The following is a 21,676-nucleotide window of genomic DNA, read 5'->3' as shown; positions in this document are numbered from 1 at the left end:
CAAAGCTGAAGCAGAAGAAGCCACTTTATAACGCTGATTTTCTAATTTGTGCATATCTCTTTCAAGCAAGTGCGTTTCTTGAAACATGCATATTTCAACTCGATTTCTTGATATAGTATCAAGACAGCTAGCCCTTTTAATGGAATTGTTAAGACTTTTAACGTTCCATGAAAAAATAGCTAAAGACGACATTTATAATATGAAATAAAATAATTCAAAAGTATATGAATCTGTACTAATAGATAACCCAAATTTGGTCTTTGTTGACGAGATGCCCAAAGTATGCACATAAGTAAAAAAAAAAAAAAAAAAAAAAAAAAAAAAAAAGGCTCATATAACCCACCCCATCTTAACAAAAAAAATCGGTAAGAATTTTTAAAAACAGTACAAAAACTTCAAAAACAAAACAAAAAAAACAAGAAAAAACAAAGGTGATTGGTGCCCCTCCCACGTAGATCCTCCCCACCCTGTATATCTAACACAGGGTTGTGACATAGCTGCAAAAGGAAGCTCATCTCCTCATGTCCCAGTGGGTGGCTGTGTGCTGGTCGGCTCTCTGTGCAATTGGAGTAAACAGTATTGATTAACAGGTGTCTAAGCAACTATTCAGTTGGAATATATCTTTATGACATTTGTCAAATTGATAAAAATAATGTTAAAAAACTAAAAAAAAAGTTGTGTTTATCCAATTAATAAGTATATTAGATAGCTTAACTATGTCCCTCTGCACAGAGAGGCCCGCAGAACTACACCACCCAGATTAATCCTATGATGGACTATGCAGATGGATAGGTTAAGATAAAAGAAAAAAAGAAAAGAATAACTGAAGAAAAAAAAAAAACTATGAAGAGTATTGGCCAAAAGTATGACAATTACTTTTACTTTGTTGGTATCACCATTAAATAATTGGTGTTCTTGAGTGAAAGTAAAAACAAATAAGAAACACCAATAATAAATAGTACTGATAATATCGCCTAGTAGCATTTTATTTAACCATCAAAATATGGTGACTATGAATGTGTGATATTGTCTATATCATCTGTTAAGTATTTTGTTATCGCAAGTGTTTATATACTAAACTATAGTACATTTAGTTTGAGGAGAATTTTAGTAATGGAAAAACAAATAATGAAACCTCCTATCCTGCTGTAGTTTTTATTTTCACTTTGTGCCGCTTGATTTGATTATATTTCATGAAAAAAGTGTTTTTCAGAGATGGAAGTAACTTGAGAAAAGGTTTTGCATTTTTCTATTGCAGTTTTGCACAATAAATGTTCTTAAAATACCACATATATAACATTGAACACTGAACTCTGGTTCTTGTATAGTATAGTATAGTTCACTACCACCAGGGTGCGATCCAAGAGGGGAGCCCGGTGAGCTATAGCTCCCCTAGATCAGACATCAGCTCCCCTGGGGGTCTCTAAAGCTCCCCTGGGAGCTGTATCATCATCGTGTATAATAATAAACGTATGCTATTTTGGATGTATGATTAATGATTTGCGTGTAGTGGCTACTTACTGGGACATAATTCACGGCATTCTAGCCGTTTGTGGTGTTTACTACATCTCCCATGACCCTTAGCGGGGGATGACGTAGTTAAAGAGAGACAGTGTTTGTGCGACAGTAGAGTGCGTAATAAACTAGCGTTTTTGCATCGGAACACGACTCCGTCTACGCTATCATTACTGCATTCCTACATTTGTGACCCTTGGACGTATTTCGGAGATTATATCGAACATGTCAACTGAACAACAGAACGCAGATCGCTGCGCAGAGTGCCAACGCTTGGTTCGCGCAAGCCGAAGCCCAATTCGCTCTCAGGAATATTACCGCGGATGCCACCAAGTACTACTATGTGGTAGCAGCCCTTACGAATTCAACGGCAGCGAGAGTGGTGAGTTTGCTGGAAAACCCACCTACACATGACAAATATGTGACTATAAAAACACGCTCTGAGTTTTTTTTCGCTGAGAGGCGCGCCGCGCACCAGCCCCCCCCCCCCCCCCCCCCCGACGCGGCTCACCCAAAGATTATGCTATGGATCGCACACTGACTACCACACTACATACGGTTAACACTTTCACTACCACACTACAGAAGGTTAATCACTTTGCTTCAGATAATTTGGTGTTTTCTCAGGAAACAGGACTGTGATATCAGCATGATATAGCATGATTCATAATACATAGACTGAAAACCATCCCCGATCCGAACAAGTGATGGCTTATTTAAAAAAAAAATGGGAGGTAGGCTCCAGGTACATAACCACTCTGTACCACATGGTTAATGGGAGCAGTGCAGATAGAGGTAACGTTAGTTACAAGACAGAATGTCTATATGTCTTTCTCCTTCTGCAGACTCTCAGATCACCTAGAACTTTTTAATTTGCCACCTAGCCGAGAGCTACCAGCCCAAATTTTACCTACTCTCGGCTAGTATTAGTAGTAATAGTAGATTAATAATACCGATTCAATATGCACATGACAGAAAATATTATATGGCATATAATATTTTCTATCATGTGCATATTGAATGGGTATATAATATAATATGATATTTTATATATCATTGTAACGGTGTAGTGTAGGAATTACAAGAATGACAAGAATGTTATTAATGAAATTAATGAATATTATTAAACGGAATTGTTTCTGTATACACATTTATAAAACGATCAAGGCATATTTAGCAATTTCTTATGTGTTCACATGCGCTTTTCAAGAATAAACAAAAACGAGACTTAATGGGAAGGGTGTGCTTGTACATTTGAACATAGTTCCATGATACGTGGCTGCGTTGTGCTGAGAAAGAGTCGCAGATCCGCTTCTACTCTGAGGCGAGATCTGTATTTATTTTGTATCAATGTCAGAGCCGAGAATCCTGCTTCACATAGGTATGTTGACGCAAACGGGACAAGCTTTTTCAGCGCAGCATTACACAGCACTGGGTAGTTGTTCCGGACTGATATCCAGAACTTTGCGAGGGCCTGTCCAGTGAACTTGACTTTCAGTAGCTAGTCACACGAAAGATCGACCAACGCCTCCTGCTCAGACAGAGGGAGGCCTGTTGCGAGCGCCATGTGCAATGAACGGATCTTGGATCCAGTTGTTCAAATAGTCCGTGCTCTTTATTTCGGGGAAATAATTCCAAAATGTATCAATGAGCCCTTCTATGTGGCTACAGATGATGGGCTTCAAATCACCGTTTTAAAATCAGGATGCTTAGTTTCCAAGTGCCGCTGTAATTTACTTGGTTTAAAGCTCTCGTTAGAAAGGATCTCGTAACACAAAACGCACTGTGGTCTCGGGTCATCTTCTTGGCCAGTCCAAGTAAATCCATATGCCTATAAGTATTTAGGATCATAACTTATTTTACTCCGTTTCATAGTAGTTCTGGTATCGCTACTACTAAATTCTGCCTTTCTCTTGCCAGCATTTGGAACACACGCATGTGACGCGCCGCTTCTGACAACCGACCTATCCATTGCGAGTGTCCAGGTTAAATTAATCAACTTTATCATCAGCTTTATATGCTTGGCCTGGAAAGCCTCCCCCCCTGGAAGTGCTTTAGTTACGAGACAGTGTCGATCACAAATATCTGAGTACACATTGACTCACAAAAGACCAGACGATATACCTGCGCAGAGCTGTCACGCACGCTCGCGCATGCACGTCGCGGCACTTTGCGCATCTCTGACTCACAAAAGACCAGACGTGGCCTCAGTGATTATACCTGCACAGGATGTATGATGTGTATTGAAATACTGTGCCTCCGTTGATGCTGGGGCGAGACATGGCAAATACACACAGCGGCCAGGTGGGCTCGCGGATTTTCGCTCGTTTTTTTTTATTTGTTTGCCAATGCGCAATGGGGGGAAGACATTCGGCAAATAACGACAGGTCCGGAAATCGAACCCGGGTCGGCCGTGCCGCGACTCAGCGCGTTATGTGGTTCGCCACTGGGGCGCCCCCGCCTAACCACTCTTAACTTGATGTAATATTGTATAATGTAATAGCATTAACGATGTGTTGCAATTGACAAAAAAAATCGTTTACATTTGAACTTAATTTACATTTTGTGGCATTTACAAGTAAGTGTGTGTGTGTGTGTGTGTGTGTGTGTGTGTGTGTGTGTGTGTGTGTGTGTGTGTGTGTGTGTGTGTGTGTGTGTGTGTGTGTGTGTGTGTGTGTGTGTGTGTGTGTGTGCGTGCGTGCGTGCGTGCGTGCGTGCGTGCGTTCTCTCTCTGGAGTCATGCAGTTTCTGTCTGACAACATGTGTTTCTATTATTGTTTTATAACAACAATTCCTTCTCTCTCTCTCTCTCTCTCTCTCTCTCTCTCTCTCTCTCTCTCTCTCTCTCTCGCTCGCTCTCTCGCTCGCTCTCTCTCTCTCTCTCTCTCTCTCTATCTCTCTCTCTCTCTCTCTCTCCCTCTCTCTATATCTATCTATCTGTGTGTGTGTGTGGGGGGGGGGGGGGTATTTGACAGTATTTTAGTTTCTTCTTATCACCCCTGCCAGTCTTTTTGTTTGTTTGTATAAAACACATTTTCATTTCAATGTGTTTCTTTCAGTTTGGTCCAATATTTTAGAAATTTCTGTGTGTCCTTGTTTAAAGTGGTAATCCACCAGATCTTCATTTTTGTTTGTTTTGACCACATCTATTGGTGATTGCTGTTGCAATTCTTCACTGTATTGACTTGCTTTCCATCTTATAAATGAATGCTAACTACTGAGTTAGTCTTCTATTCATTCCAAGTAAACTGCTGTTGCTTGCTACTAGTGAAGTAAAACACATCACTTCCTGTGTGCCAGGAATGTCCTACCAGACACCAGTGTTATTATTATTAATAATAATAATACATTGTATTTGTATAGTGCTTTTCACGGTACTCAAAGACACATTACATGAGAATAAAAGTACAAAGAGATCATTATAAAATCAAGTTATAAAAGCAGTGATGCTATCTGACATAAAGACAAGGAAAGATAAAGACAAAACAAGAATACTAAGAGAAAGCAGAGGATAGAATAAGAAAATACTTTAAAATTACAAGAGACAGACCAATGTAACAGAGAGGAGGAAGAAGAGACAGAACAGTGTAACAGAGAGGAGGAAGAAGAGACAGACCAATGTAACAGAGAGGAGGAAGAAGAGACAGAACAATGTAACAGAGAGGAGGAGGAAGAAAAGGCAGAACAGTGTAACAGAGAGGAGGAAGAAGAGGCAGAACAGTGTAATAGAGAGAGAGGAAGAAGAGATCAAACAATGTAACAGAGACCAAAATTCTGGGCGTCTGGGTAGTGTAGAGGTCTAAGCACTTGCCTACCACTGCAGAGACCTGGGTTCACGGGTGGGAAGCCGGTGGGGTATTAGTCCTGGCCGTTGCCATAGCGACTCCTACTTGTCGGTCGGGGTGCCTGTCAGCACGGAGGGGATCTGGAGGAGATTGTGTGAACCTCCACGTGTGTTATGCGAAGTAACCTCCTAGTGAAAGTCTGGTCTGGAGGGGCGCCCTCGTGGCGCATACCATAGTGCCTCACGCACCTACACGGCCGACCCGGGTTCGATCCCAGCTCCCGTCGTTATTTGTCACATGTCCTCCCCACCTCTCCTCCCGTTCGCCCTCTCCTCTGTCGGTCCTGCGTGGCCAATAAAAGCTGTAAAAATGCAAAAAAAAAAGAAAGAAAAAAAAAAAAGTCTGGTATGGCGACTAGATAAGATAAGATATTCCTTTATTGATTCCCTTGGGGACATTTGGGTGTCATAGCAGCATGGGGGAGGTATCTGTATATAAGAAAAATATATATATGAGGAAAGAAAATAAACAATGTAAACAATATAATTAACTCTGAATATAAGTTATAATAATAATCAGTTATATTATACGTTACAATAAATATCGGCAGTAAATAATTAGAATTTGAATATACTATGAGTAAAGTAAAGTAAGCCGTTTACACATGGTACCCTAACTGGCATGATATACGTCATATGTTGTAGTCCGTGCAGGTTAGGTGGTAGGAGTTAGTGGTCAGACATTCCTAGTAGTTCTCGAGTTCTGCTGCCGTTAGTTCTCTGGCTGCCTGGCAGCAGTCGCTGCCCACAGTTGTGGAGCCTGATGGCCACAGGTACGAAGGACTATTCAAGGCGGTTAGTGGTGTATTGGGGGGGTATGAGTCTTTGGCTGAATGTGCTCCTCATCTTGGCTAGCTCCTCATAGAGGGGGTGGGATGTCCTCCAGGATAGCGGCCAGCTTCCTTCTCATCCTCCTCTCTGCCACCACCTCTAGTTTGGCCAGCTCGACTCCCACCACAGAGCTAGCCTTCCTCACCAGCTTGTTGAGTTGGTGTCCCTTGATGTATCAGAGAAGGCATGTGGTAGTCTACACTCTCCCCAGACTCACGCACGCACGCACGCACGCACGCACGCACGCACGCACGCACGCACGCACGCACGCACGCACACACACACATGAGAAACTGACGAGATTTGGATATGAAAATGCATACTATAGTTCCTTTAAACGGAACCTGAGGAGAGGATACAACATTGTTTTAAAAGAATATCTCCTCCTGTGATGTCATGACACTGAATCCTTGTGTTGTGTTGATTACAGCTCAATGAAATGATGCAGATGAAAAAATAGCAATCCTATCGCAATCCAACACAACACTTTTACTTCAGTGTGTTACTCTATTTCATTAGCAGTCAAAGTGACTTTTCTTTATTGTGTATGGAACTTCAGAAGAGACCAGACTCATGCATATGTGCTATAAGTATAAAGTATAATAAATCGCAAATTACTTTGGGTATGCAATGGTCAAAAAATTATAATAAACTAGCCCCATTTTTGCCCAATCCTTAACACTTTCAGTGCCGGCCGTGTTTTCCTTTTTACCCCGTTGAATGCCACCATCCACGGCCAATGTTAACGTTAATATCGCCTAATCTATGTTTTAAATTATGGCTATGTGTCTAATCTGCCCGTCGCTTATCAAAGACTCATTTTCCAGTCAACATTGGCAAGGCAGATTGTATTTTTATCGCTTCATTTCCGTTTGTTAGCATTTTGAAAATCACCCGTTTTCCGGGGAAAAACAACCCATGCCTATGATAATCGCCTTTTACTGGAATATTCCAGAACGTTGTCATTTGTCGGCCTATTTATGAATCGTTTTCAAATAAACGCTAGATGATCGATAGTATGTGTGCGCATGCACGCTCGTGCCGTGCGCTGATAATCGCTGCTCTTATTTCCTCATGGCTTTTACAGTCAAAACAGCCATATCACATATCACATAAACGCTTATATCTCTGTGAAAACGAGTCTGATTATCCTAACACTGATAACATAGATTCCTTACCTGAGGTCAGATGGTATCCAAATGGTTTATTCCAATTTCCGATCGCCATTCGAAAAAATCAATAAATGTATTGATCCGCGCGGCTCAGAGGCTCCAGAATGAACTCTGGTAGACCCCGGCTGCATCAGTGAGAAGTAAAATGGCAGAAATCCGTTCTCCCATTCACTTTCATTGAGTCCATTCCAAAAGGGTGATTTACCATCTGGGAGACGATAGGGGGCGCTTTTTTCACATCTGAGCGCCGGCAGTCCCTGGATCTCCAACGGTAGGCTCGCGTGATGCAATATGATTTCAGATCGCTAATAAAAAAAAATAAAAAAATACCCGAGAATACTCGTGACCGTGGCATTCAACGGTCGGGGCGTAAACCCGAGAAAAGCCGTGAGTGGCACTCAAAGTGTTTTAAGAGGTAAAAAAAATATATATATAATCAAACGCACATTGGACATTCCAATAGGATTGTTAGTGGCTTATAGGACTATCCAATAGGATTGTTAATGTATTATAGTACAGTCCAATAGGACTGTTGGTGTCTTATAGGACTGTTAAGGTCTTATAGTAGTCTAATATGACTGTTAGTGTCTTATAGGGCAGTCCAATATGACTGTTAGTGTCTTATAGGACAGTCCAATAGGACTGTTAGTGTCTTATAGGACTGTTAGTGTCTTATAGGAATGTTAGTGTCTTATATGACAGTCCAATAGGGCTGTTAGTGTCTTATAGGACTGTTGGTGTCTTATAGGACAGTCCAATAGGGCTGTTAGTGTCTTATAGGACTGTTGGTGTCTTATAGGACAGTCCGATAGGGCTGTTAGTGTCTTATAGGACTGTTGGTGTCTTATAGGACAGTCCAATAGGACTTTTTGTGTCTTATGGGGCAGTCCAATATGACTGGTAGTGTCTTATAGGACAGTCCAATAGGACTGTTAGTGTCTTATATGACTGTTAGTGTCTTATAGGACTGTTAGTGTCTTATAGGACAGTCCAATAGGACTGTTAGTGTCTTATAGTACAGTCCAATAGGACTGTTAATGTATTATAGGACAGTCCAATAGGACTGTTAGTGTCTTATAGGACAGTCCAATAGGACTGTTAGTGTCTTATAGGACAGTCCAATAGGACTGTTAGTGTCTTATAGTAGTCGAATAGGACTTCTCTCATATCACAACCCAATGAGACTGTGAGTGTGTTTCTTTGTTCTAAAAGATCTACAGATAGAAGTCATGTTACAGATAGTCATCATGTTACAGATAGAAGTCATGTTACAGATAGAAGTCATGTTACAGATAGTCATCATGTTACAGATAGAAGTCATGTTACAGATAGAAGTCATATTACAGATAGAAGTCATGTTACAGATAGAAGTCATGTTACAGATAAAAGTCATGTTACAGATACAGATATAATCATGTTACATATAGACGTCATGTTACAGATACAGATAGAAGTCATGTTACAGATACAGATAGAAGTCATGTTACAGATACAGATAGAAGTTATGTTACAGATAGACGTCATGTTACAGATAGACGTCATGTTACAGATAGAAGTCATGTTACAGATAGAGGTCATGTTACAGATAGAAGTCATGTTACAGATACAGATAGACGTCATGTTACAGATAGAAGTCATGTTACAGATACAGATAGAAGTCATGTTACAGATAGAAGTCATGATACAGATAGAAGTTATGTTACAGATAGAAGTTTTGTTACAGAATAAGTCATGTTACAGATAGACGTCATGTTACATGTTACAGATAGAAGTTATGTATTTTTCGCCTCACTCACCAATACTTCTTAGAGAGACAGACAGACAGACAGACAGACAGACAGACAGACAGACAGACAGACAGACAGACAGACAGACAGACAGACAGACAGACAGACAGACAGACAGACAGACAGACAGACAGACAGACAGACAGACAGACAGACAGACAGACAGACAGACAGACAGACAGACAGACAGACAGACAGACAGACAGACAGACAGACAGACAGACAGACAGACAGACAGACAGACAGACAGACAGACAGACAGACAGACAGACAGACAGACAGACAGACAGACAGACAGACAGACAGACAGACAGACAGACAGACAGACAGACAGACAGACAGACAGACAGACAGACAGACAGACAGACAGACAGACAGACAGACAGACAGACAGACAGACAGACAGACAGACAGACAGACAGACAGACAGACAGACAGACAGACAGACAGACAGACAGACAGACAGAAAGACAGACAGACAGACAGACAGACAGACAGACAGACAGACAGACAGACAGACAGACAGACAGACAGACAGACAGACAGACAGACAGACAGACAGACAGACAGACAGACAGACAGACAGACAGACAGACAGACAGACAGACAGACAGACAGACAGACAGACAGACAGACAGACAGATGGTTAGGCACCCATGAGGAGCGACAGACAAACAGGCAGGCAATCATGGACAGACAACCCCACTGACATATGCAGTTTACCTCAATTTAAAGCAGTGAATAACAATGGTTGGCACTACAAAAGAGGTTTATGTGCGTTTGAATTACCTGCTGTCTGACACGTCTTTGAAATGGCTTTCGGACGTGCCGCCTGGCTGACTGAATAGCTGTGCATTCCTAGGAATAAACATGAAGCCCAAAACATAGGGAGAGAGAATGAGTCTGTGTATGTGGGCGGGGATTTGACTTTGTGTGGAGAGACAATGAGAGTCATTGTGTGTGTAGTTGGGTTCTGTGTTTGTGTGCCTGTAGAGATGTTTAGTGCCTGTTTGCAGCTGGGTTCTGTGTGTGTGTGTGTGTGTGTGTGTGTGTGTGTGTGTGTGTGTGTGTGTGTGTGTGTGTGTGTGTGTGTGTGTGTGTGTGTGTGTGTGTGTGTGTGTGTGTGTGTGTGTGTGTGTGTGTGTGTGTGTGTGTGTGTGTGTGTGTGTGTGTGTGTGTGTGTGTGTGTGTGTGTGTGTGTGTGCGTGCGTGCGTGCGTGCGTGCGTGCGTGCGTGTGTGCGTGCGTGGGTGCGAGCGTGCATGCGTGCGTGCATGCGTGCGTGCGTGTGTGCATGCTTGCGGTGCGTGCGTGCGTGTGTGTTGTTGACCCACTCTGCAGAACGGTATTGCCATAAAATAGAACGTAGTTTGTTTCTTTACCTTTCTGTGAACGTCTAGAAAATCTGATGAAAAGTGGCGGAGCTATTTATATTATAAAAAAGTAACTGTACTTACAGTGGCATCGTTGGTTGGTGCGTATGCCACAATGATCCTGAGTGTGATTCTTGGATGAGACGTTCTGAACTTTGCTGTGATGAGTCTAGAGGAGACTGGTTCCCATCCAATGAGAGCCTTCTCCGCCTGTGTTGAGAGCATGATGCCTACCCCCTGCGTGTGTGGGGCGCCTTCTTCTTCATGTCCAGAGTACAGTATCTGTTTTCCGGATGCTAATCTGCTCTCTCCTGAACCTATCCATCTTGTTTCATTTAAACCTAGTATGTGTAAGCTGTAACTTTGCATCTCCTTTGCGATGTTGTCAGCTTTCCCTGCTTCGTACATGGTGCGCACGTTCCATGTTCCTATCTTTGTAGGTTTCCTGGTTGGGAGGACATTCGATCTCCTAGCTTCCCAGAGGCTTTGGCTAGCAGACGTCATATTTTCCATTTCGAGAGATCAGGCCCAGAAGAAGCTTCTATCCCCAGGCCATCAGGCTGCTAAACGAACAATGAACACTACACAACAACAACCACCAAACGCACATAGCACACACATCCACACGCACACACTCACTTTAAACAAACACACTGTAGCACCCACTCCACACACTTTATAGCACACACCCACTTTAAACAAACACACTGTAGCACCCACTCCCCACACTTTATATTTATTGATGAAGGATTGCACTACAACTCGTACACCTTACTGTAAATTGTACCTAAATTGTACCTCATCCCATTTCTGCTTTGCACTATATAGTACTGTACATTAGTACACTGCATAGTATTGTATATTATATGGTAACTCAGAACATTGTACATATGTCTATACCGAACACTGTGACCTCATTTTCTTCTTCTAAATTACATGCTATACTATGTTATTTGATACGATCTTGTCTAGCACAGTCTCTGGAGCGTAACAGTAAGAAGCATTTTGTATGAAAGTATTTTGTACTTCTGTATGACAACTATTAAAGAAACTTGAAGAAACTTGAACTTAATTGGCGGAACCTTTTTCCCACATAAAGAAACTCACAAGACCACATGGGTGTCCCCTGATCTGAAAACATGCAACCAAATCGATCACATATGCATCAGGAAGCAATTCAGACGATCTTTGCTCGATGTGCGAACAAAGAGAGGTGCAGATGTGGGATCAGACCACCACTTAGTCATAGCAAAGGTACAACTGAAGCTGAAAAGGGGGACCCCAGGAAACAGAATAACAAAGTATGACACCAATAAACTGGAAGAAAAACTACACCAGAAGCACTTCCAGATCACACTGAGGAACAAGTTCCAGGCCCTGGCTGAAATGGGCAGTGGGGAATAAGAAATCGACGAAAGCTGGGAGAAGATCAAAAACGTGTGGTAAACAACCTGCGAGGAAAGTCTGGGAAGAAGAAAGAAAGAAAACAAAATGTGGATCACCCAAAGAACATTGGACAGCGTGGAGGAGAGGAAAAAGGCAAAGGACCACCTCAACAATGCCAGGACGAGAGCAGCCAAGGAGAAGCACACAAAGGAATACAACAGGATACATAAAGAAATAAAGAAAAAGGTCAGGGCGGACAAGAGATGCTACTATGAAGAGCTTGCTACACAAGCAGAAGAAGCAGCGGGACAGAGAAACATGAGAGAGGTATACAACATCACCAGGAAGCTCTCTGGGAGAAGGATGAGATCAGAGAAGCCCATAAAAGACAAGGCAGGAAACACACTATCCACAAAGGAAGAACAAACAAGGAGATGGGTAGAACATTTCACAGAGCTGCTCAACAGAGCACCAGCGAGCATCCCAGCAGATATACAAGCAGCAACAGACACACGCCCACTGAAAATGTCCCCCCCAACAAAAGAAGAAACTAGGAAAGCAATATCACAATTGAGAGATGGGAAAGCAGCAGGACCAGACACCATTCCGAGTGAAGCATTCAAGACCGACATCACTACAAGCATCAAAGCACTCCATCCCCTCATGAGGAAAATTTGGCAAGAAGAAAGGATACCCAAAGATTGGAAAGAAGGCTACATAGTGAAGATACCAAAGAAAGGGGACCTTGCACTATGCAAGAACTACCGGGGGATCATGCTACTTTCAACCGCCAGCAAAGTCTTCAACCGGATAATTCTAGATAGGATGAAGACTGCCGTTGACATGCTCCTCAGAGACCATCAAGCAGGATTCCGGAAAGAAAGGTCATGCATAGACCAGATCGCCACACTGAGGATCATCATCGAACAGTCCCTGGAATGGAACAGCTTTTTATACATCAACTTCATCGATTTCGAACAGGCCTTTGACAGTCTAGATAGGATGTGGCACCTGATGGAGCACTATGGAATCCCACCGAAGTACATCAACATCATCAGAGGATCATATGACGGGATGACAAGTAGGGTACTGCACAGAGGGGAGCCCTCAAACCCGTTCGAGATAAAGACCGGAGTGAGACAAGGCTGCCTGCTGTCCCCCTTCTTGTTCCTGCTGGCCATTGATTGGACCATGAAGAAGACAACAGAAGGAGCCAGAAACGGCATCCAGTGGACACTGATACACCAGCTTGAAGACCTCGATTTTGCAGATGACCTAGCTCTCTTATCACACAGTCACCAGCAAATGCAACAAAAGACCAACAAACTAAAGGAAACAGCCTCAACTCTAGGAATGAAGATCAATAGGGTAAAAACCAAGATTATGAAAATCAACACAAAGTGCCAGCAAAACATTGAACTAGAGGGAGAGGCCATCGAAGAAACTAACTCCTTTACGTACCTTGGGAGCGTAGTAGATACAGCGGGTGGCACAGAAGAAGACATCAGAGTGCGAATCGGAAAAGCAAGAACGGCATACAACCTACTTGGTCGAGTATGGAGGTCTCACGAAATAAAAACCAACACAAAGCTGAGGATCTTTAACTCCAATGTTAAATCAGTCCTCCTGTATGGCTCGGAGACCTGGAAGACAACCGTAGGGCTGAATCAGAAAGTACAGTCCTTCATAAATTCCTACCTCCGCCGCATTCTAAGAGTGAGATGGCCAAATGTCATTACAAATCTGGACCTGTGGGAGCGCACAAAACAACTACCCCCGCCAGAAGAAATAAAGAAGAGAAAGTGGATGTGGATAGGCCATACCCTGAGAAAGGAAGACACAAACATCACCCGGCAAGCCCTACGATGGAACCCACCTGGAAAGAGGAAACGCGGCAGGCCTCGAAACACCTGGCGCCGTTCTTGGGAAGGGGAAATGAAAGAGGCTGGACTGGGATGGCACAACATCGTTCGGGAGGCCAAAAACCGTGCAACATGGAAAGAAATCGTCAGTGGCCTATGCTCCGCAGGGAGTGCAAAGGCTTAAGTCAAGTAAGTCAAGTACTTACAGTATATTTCATTCACAGTCTTTGCTGCCCTGTTATGGGCGACTGGTGGTACTAAATCCAGATTTAACTCTGCCATTGGAAAGAGGAGATTGGCCCGATCCATAGATGTATGACTTGGCCATAATAAGGTAATTTATATGCCCGATATTATATATTCTATATTCATATTTAAAATGGCATGTTGTCCGGATTGGCAAAATTCATACTGTATCTACAAAAACCCCTGTAAATAATCTGCCCTTTATTCATTTGCTTTATATTTTGTACACGTGATCTCAAGAAGGTGCTGAATACACAAATGTTTCATGTCTGGTCAATTTTAGCATGGTGTTATTCACTGTCAAAGATGTTTTTTTTTTATAAATAATAATTGATATTCTCTTTTGGTTCATTACAATTTACTCAAGCATAGTAACAGACACAATATTTCTGACACTGGGAATACATTCCCTGAGGTCCATAGATGTCCCTAGATACCAATAGCATGTCGCTGCTGGCGGGACAAAACCTCCTAACTCCAAAAACCCAACTTTTCAGCAGATGAAAAAAACGAACACAGATTTGAGGGCGAATAGAGTTACGAGGTTTAGACAGATGATTGGTTTAATGCTTTCCCATTGTGTAGACTTTGTAAAACCACACACACATGGAGGATGATCTACTTGAGTTGATAAAAAAAAATTAGTTAAGAGGTTTTGTCCCGCCAGCAGTGGTCCTTGTAGAAGTGGAGCAATCTTCCATTTACTTAGGTATGTACTTTTAGGTGAATTTTCTGAAAATATGGCTAGGGCAGGTTAATTGGCCTAAATTCAATCAATTAGTATAAACATGAGCTACTCTCTCTCTCTCTCAAAGCCAGAAACCAGATCAATTAGACTCAAGCATGTGATGTCATCAGGTATAATAACATCTAGAGCTGCTCCACTGAATGGGAGACTGATTATGTGGACCCACATAATTTGTGTTTTATTTTTTATACCTAAATGAGCCTTATTCTTATTCTACTGTTCAGTTCAGTTCTGAAACATACAGTACATGCATACACTCCCCTGGGTGTTCGGGAGAGAGTTGTTTGGATTCTAGTGTTTGGATTTAGTTGTTCATGTTCACTAACATTTGTGTACTGTCTTCTTAGACCATAGGAATAACATATATGAATTCTGAACATGGACGTGGAGTGTATCCACCGGTCTCTGTGAAGACCTTGAGAATGACGTCTATTTATACAGACAGACATCTGGATACATTCATACAGAGACACACACACAGACACACACACAAACACACACACACACACACACACACACACACACACACACACACACACACACACACACACACACACACACACACACACACACACACACACACATATCTACGTATGTGTCAGATGCCTAGAAGTAGACATACTTCTCACTGTGACATGCTCATCGGTGTGTTGATATGGTGCGCGCACACACACACACACACACACACACACACACACACACACACACACACACACACACACACACACACACACACACACACACACACACACACACACACACACACACACACACACACACACACACACAGAGACACACACACACACATACACACACTGCTGACAGCTTTGCTCACACAACTCTACATGGCACAGTTCAACCATTTATATCAGATGCGTGAGTGTTGAAGTAACAAGGGGTCTATGGTTCTGTTCTGATATACAGAACCAGCTTAAATCTACTCTGCGTTGTGTGTTGTCCGGTACCAATTCCCTTGTACTTTCAAAAGGCCAGGAAATGGCCTTGTTCGACGGCAGCAAAAGCAGGAGAATGAAGAGGAGAAGTTGTATCAGCATCTGTTTTTAATTCAAAGTAACAAGTGAACAATGATTCTGGTTCAATTAAAATAAAGTGTGCTATAATATTAATGTACCAAAAGCACTAAGCCGCTTGCCATTAATATTAGTCTAAGAAAGCAGTTAAAAAGAATGGTCTTCGTCGTTGAGTTGTGGATTGTCTTTGTTTGTCTGGTGACAAACAAAGAGGTTCTGTTCTCGTTCCAAAAAGCTCCTTCTCTGTGTTCCTCTGCTTGCCGTCCTCTCTGTGAATGGAGAGGTGTGTTCTTGTGTCTGTTCCGTTTTTGTGTGTCCTTCCACCTCCCCATTTTATCCATGAGAGAGAAGCCCCGGCGTGACGTCACCAAGTGACCTCCCACACCTGATTTCACCCAATCGCAAGCATTCACAGTGTATTTGAAAAGGAGGTGGCCCTTAAGCAGACCAACTTACTTACGCCTTTTTTTAAGTCAGAGAGTTGAATTGCCTAAACTAAACTTAATACCTTTTAGTATTTAAGCTTCAAGATATATCTAATTGATTTGAGATTGATTTTCTGAACACAGACATATAATTTTTGAATAGTTTCTCTTGATGCTAAATGAGAATCACAGTAGTTTTATCATTAAGTCCACTTCTATAGTTTCTAATAATATTCTTTTAACTTAAATCACTATCTATTTTATACAGTTAGTATTCAGCACTTTGAGTATTTTCCAATTTAGTTTTAGAAGTGGCTTAATTTCAAAACTTGTGATTCTTTATAATAACCATAGCATTTTTCATATCATTCGCTTCAGGATTATTACCACAATATAGCCGAAATATTTGCAATTCATTTTAAGCAAATTTGAGTACAGAAGCAGACATTTGAAAGTATGGGTTACTGAAATAATGACGCTTCGCTCCTCCTCTGCATCTGTCTCAACATGTAGTGCTCACAGGGGCAGTGTAACAGATAACACAGATGTTGCCAACACTTGTATGCAAATCCACCTCTTGTTGTGAGCACAAGGTCTCTGTAAACACACACAATCTATGAACTAAGTCACTCTAGTTTTTACCAGTATATTTGATCTCCAACTGTTACACTTTGACTGTTTCTATAAGACTAAACACATGATCCATTCATTTTGCACATGACTTAATGATTAGTTACTGAGTTCCTTAACCCAAAGTAACAGACATCCTTTTCTCTTATCTGTATGAACACAAGTTTCAGGCAGAATGTAGCTTTGAGGGTTTTTACAACCTAGTGATCTTTTATGACTTGCAGAGGACAGCTGTCTTCTGACCTTCTGTGCTTAAACCTTTTCTTTTAGGAACATTTTAGGATTTATGGTTATCAAATAATACTACAGTGTCTAACTTAGGGCTGGGCGATATGACGATATTATATAAATATCGGGTACAGTTCATTAACGATACACTTTTTCAACGTATCGTGGATATCGTGATGTTTTGCCCAAGAGGATTGTGTCGCGTCAATCTGTCCACACGTTACTCGTTCATATCTCAGCCCGTGCTGAGATATGCCCATTCCGCGGTCTGTTAATAAAGTTTTCAATCAGACAGATGTATGGAAAGGCTTTTATTATAACATTCGTTGTAGTAAAATCATTATGCCTCATTTAGTCATCCTGTTGAGCACTGGTCTCCTACTCGACGGCCGCGGGGAGCTAACGATAGTAGCTTTGTTGACGTTGTTCAGCCACAGGACATTCAGGAAGTAAAAAACTAGGAGCTTGCCGATTGGTGCTAAGAACAGCAGGGCGGGTGCAAGCGCTGTGACGTAATTGGCAGACTCGACTGTCAATCAAAATTATATGTTTCCGTCAGAATGAATGAGTGAAGACTTTGTTAAAGGGTTGCAGAATGGGTACAATACAGTACAGGAGGATGAAGACCAGAAAAAGACTTTCGACTTTTTTACATAAGGGTCCTCCATTTTCAATTCATCAAAACATTTAGAGACATACATATATACAGTAGTTTCATTAAAATGCTATTGATTGATTGATTTAAAACTTTATTAACATATTGCAGAATGGGTACAGTACAGCTCAATACATACAATTGTTAAGGGGATGCAGACCAGAGAAAGACTTTAGTCTTGTTTACATCAGGGTCCCCCATTTTCAATTCATCATATTTCATATCTAAATCATATAATATCTCATTGCTAAATATATGCAATATATAATCTAATAATCTAAATCTAATATATAATATAAAAATGCTAAATGCATGGGTCTTTTATTTTGTCTTTAATGTTAGCTTGCAAAATCAAATACTGTCTTGGTAAGCCTCATAATGAATTGTTTGGGGTAAAAAAGAAAAACATCGTGATGTGTATCGTGTATCGCCGAAAGGTCAGAAAATATCGTGATATCATATTTAGGCCATATCGCCCAGCCCTAGTCTAACTGTGTTTATGTGAAGTTGGAAAGATGGAGAGAAAGACAGAAAAGTTAACCGTCCGTAGTGTGGTAGTGAAAGGCTTAACCTTCTGTAGTGTGAATGTGAAAGGGTCAACCCTTTGTCGTGTGGCAGTTGCCAATCACATTGCCATCTACTCCCTATTAGGGATTGGCATGAGTAATCCATTACTCGAGTACTCGCCATTTCAACTGAACTTGAGTGGTTTTTAAGGGTGCTCGTTTAAAAAAGAATTTGGTTACCACCTAACTGAAACAGATATCTTGAAATCCTGCAAGGCATGAGTTGTTGCAGGAAGACAACAACTGGAAGCTGTGGAGCACGGAGAGCTAATGTCCAGCCTCTATGGTGATGTTACTGTGGAGCACGGAGAGCTAACGTCCAGCCTCTATGGTGATGTTACTGTGGAGCGCGGAGAGCTAACGTCCAGCCTCTATGGTGATGTTACTGTGTAGCACAGAGAGCTAACGTCCAGCCTCTATGGCAGGGGTCAGGAACCTTTTTGACTGGGAGAGCCATAAAAGCCAAATATTTCTAAATATATTTCATTGAGAGCCATATAGTATTTTTAACGTATAATAAATTAAATATGTCTTACTTTTAATGCGACTTCTGGTGCTGCATGGTTTTGCTGATGGCCTTGTAATCTGGTTCATACGTGGTGAGATTGAGCTTCATGCAGGCGTTGAGGCTTCCATCAGTTAAACGTGAGCGTAGGTTGGTCTTAATGTTCCTCATATGCGAGAATGACTGCCCACATGCATATGTAGAGCCAAACATGGTCAATACGGCAATACTCACGCTGCATTGTGTGGTATGTCACAGGAAGCTCGTTCCAAGTTTTAAGAATCAGCTGGTCTTCAGGTTGAAGATTTTTTATTTCTGTCCACTTGTGTTCCCTCGCCAGCTCTGCTCGCTATATCTTCAGCTACAGATACTATTGGCTGTATCTTCAAAACTAATTTCTGTTTACTTTAAAATGACACAGTATTATTAAGAAATATCACAAGTATTAAAAAAAAATTAAAAAAAAATTAAAAAAAAATGTTTTACTCAAAAATGTCTGGGAGCCATATGCTGTCACCAGAAGAGCCATATACGGCTCGCGAGCCATAGGTTCCCGACCCCTGCTCTATAGTGATAGTACTGTGGAGCATGGATAGCTAACGTCCAGCCTCTATGGTGATGTTACTGTGGAGCATGGAGAGCTAACGTCCAGCCTCTATGGTGATGTTACTGTGGAGTGCGGAGAGCTAACATCCAGCCTCTATGGTGATGTTACTGTGGAGTACGGAGAGCTAACGTCCAGCCTCTATGGTGATGTAACTGTGGAGCACGGAGAGCTAACGTCAAGCCTCTATGGTGATGTTACTGTGGAGCACGGAGAGCTAACGTCCAGCCTCTATGGTGATGTTACTGTGGAGCGTGGAGAGCTAACGTCCAGCCTCTATGGTGATGTTACTGTGGAGCGTGGAGAGCTAACGTCCAGCCTCTATGGTGATGTTACTGTGGAGCGTGGAGAGCTAACGTCCAGCCTCTATGGTGATGTTACTGTGGAGCGTGGAGAGCTAACGTCCAGCCTCTATGGTGATGTTACTGTGGAGCGTGGAGACCTAACGTCCAGCCTATATGGTGATGTTACTGTGGAGCGTGGAGAGCTAACGTCCAGCCTCTATGGTTATGTTACTGTGGAGCGTGGAGAGCTAACGTCCAGCCTCTATGGTGATGTTACTGCCAAAAGTTTGTTGTACAGCTAGCTTAAATGTTTGAGCATTTTCAAATTGTGCCAACAACATGTCGCCAACTTCATCCATTGATTCCGACGCGCTAGTCAAAACAAAGAACTTGTCCGGCTTCTTCTTTGTCTTTCTCATTGTAATCAGCCCTCGTGTGGGATACCCTTGGCTCCAGAATTTCATTGGCTACAAAAGTGGTCAATAATTTTAGCCATCAGACGTGACTGGACCAAACTGGACGTGGTCACTTGTCCGAATGGCTTGTCAAATGACGCTCGTTGGATGTTTGGTCTTGTAACCCGAGACTGGAAGCACGCAATAGGTCGAGTAGGGTGGCGATCGAAAGGCGGCAAATTAAACTTTCCAACAATGTATTGGTTGATCGGCAAAAACGCAGCCTGGAGCCGGCAGATGAGGGCAAAATGCCACAACGTTTAAGAGGTTAAGCATCAGGTATATTGCTATGCATTGTTATGCAGAGCGAGATCTCCTTCCAATTTCCAAAGCAGTTGGAACGACATGCAAAAGACCTTGAAAATTAACAAATGAATCCACCTACCATTTTTAAGGACTCTATTGCAGAGTTGGTTACACACAACTACAACTGTCACCCAGCCTTTTAAGTGATGTATCTGAATGTAAATTGTCTTCTGATTTATGTTTTGTATACCTTGTAATTTCATGTTTGTCTGGTGTGTTATTATTTCCCTTAACTTTCCCTTAACTATGTGATGTATGTCTGTCCTTGTTTTTCTATTTTATTTTATATACTGTATATTTTTTGTCCCCTTTCCCTGTTACCCTTCGATATGCCCTTTTGTCATTTTCTTAATTGACCTGCCTGGTTAAATAAAGGTTAAATAAAATTGTGGGTAATATGTGGCATTACAGTATATACCCCTGGGGACGTGACTGCGGCTGATATGTAGACTGGTTTTCAGGAACCAATGGCTCAGGGATTAACTACTGTATGGTGCTAGCTTTGAAGCAAAGCGCTAACGATATCTAACCTTTTCTGTCTAGACCCATTATGAGGATGGAGACTACATCATTAGACAAGGAGCGAGAGGAGATACCTTTTTCATCATCAGCAAGGGCGAGGTAACTATTCATCCATTCATCCATCTATCTATCCATCCATCCATCCATCCATCCATCCATCCATCCATCCACCATACATCCATACACCCATTATCCATCCACCCACCCATCCATCCATCCATAGTACATCCACCCATACATCCATACACACATTATCCATCCACCCACCCATCCATCCATCCATCCATCCACCCATTCAAACATCCATCCATCCTTCCATTTATGAATGTTAATTGTACTTCCTGTCAGGTACATGTGACCCGGGAGGAACCAGCCAATATGGATCCAGTATACCTAAGGGGGCTGACCAGGGGAGACTGGTTTGGAGAGAAGGCCCTGCAAGGGTAAGATCATACCCCTAACCCTAACTCTAGTCCTGTGGTAGAAATTATGTTACCCCCCCACACACCTACTGTACTATTGTCCCCCAATACTCAGTTTCTGTCTACCCTTCTCACTTGATCAACCCGTTTGTATGCCCCCCCCCCTCCCCTCCCATTTTGTTATCCCCCACACACCTTCAGCAGGGGAGTCGTTCTGGTATGGCAAGGTATGGCACTCGCCATACCTTGGCAAATAAAAATTTACAAATAAATTAATTTT

The 21,676-nt window shown here is 42.1% G+C and overlaps 1 pseudogene across 1 annotated transcript in view; it reads left to right on the top strand.

Annotated features, from left to right (window-relative positions):
* LOC311236195 (cGMP-dependent protein kinase 1-like) overlaps positions 1–21,421 on the top strand; it is a 935,082-nt pseudogene extending 913,661 nt beyond the window's left edge. The window contains exons 6-7 of the transcript in view: positions 20,996–21,073; positions 21,323–21,421. The product of the transcript in view is annotated as a cGMP-dependent protein kinase 1-like (transcript). The remainder of the gene's footprint in view (positions 1–20,995; positions 21,074–21,322) is intronic.
* Positions 21,422–21,676: the final 255 nt, after the last annotated feature.

The sequence above is a fragment of the Notolepis coatsorum genome, assembly GCF_963971535.1.
Source record: "Notolepis coatsorum genome assembly, chromosome: 10".
NCBI lineage: Eukaryota > Metazoa > Chordata > Actinopteri > Aulopiformes > Paralepididae > Notolepis > Notolepis coatsorum.
The sequence above is the reverse complement of the archived record's forward strand: the minus strand, read 5'-3'. Positions and strand labels throughout refer to the sequence as shown.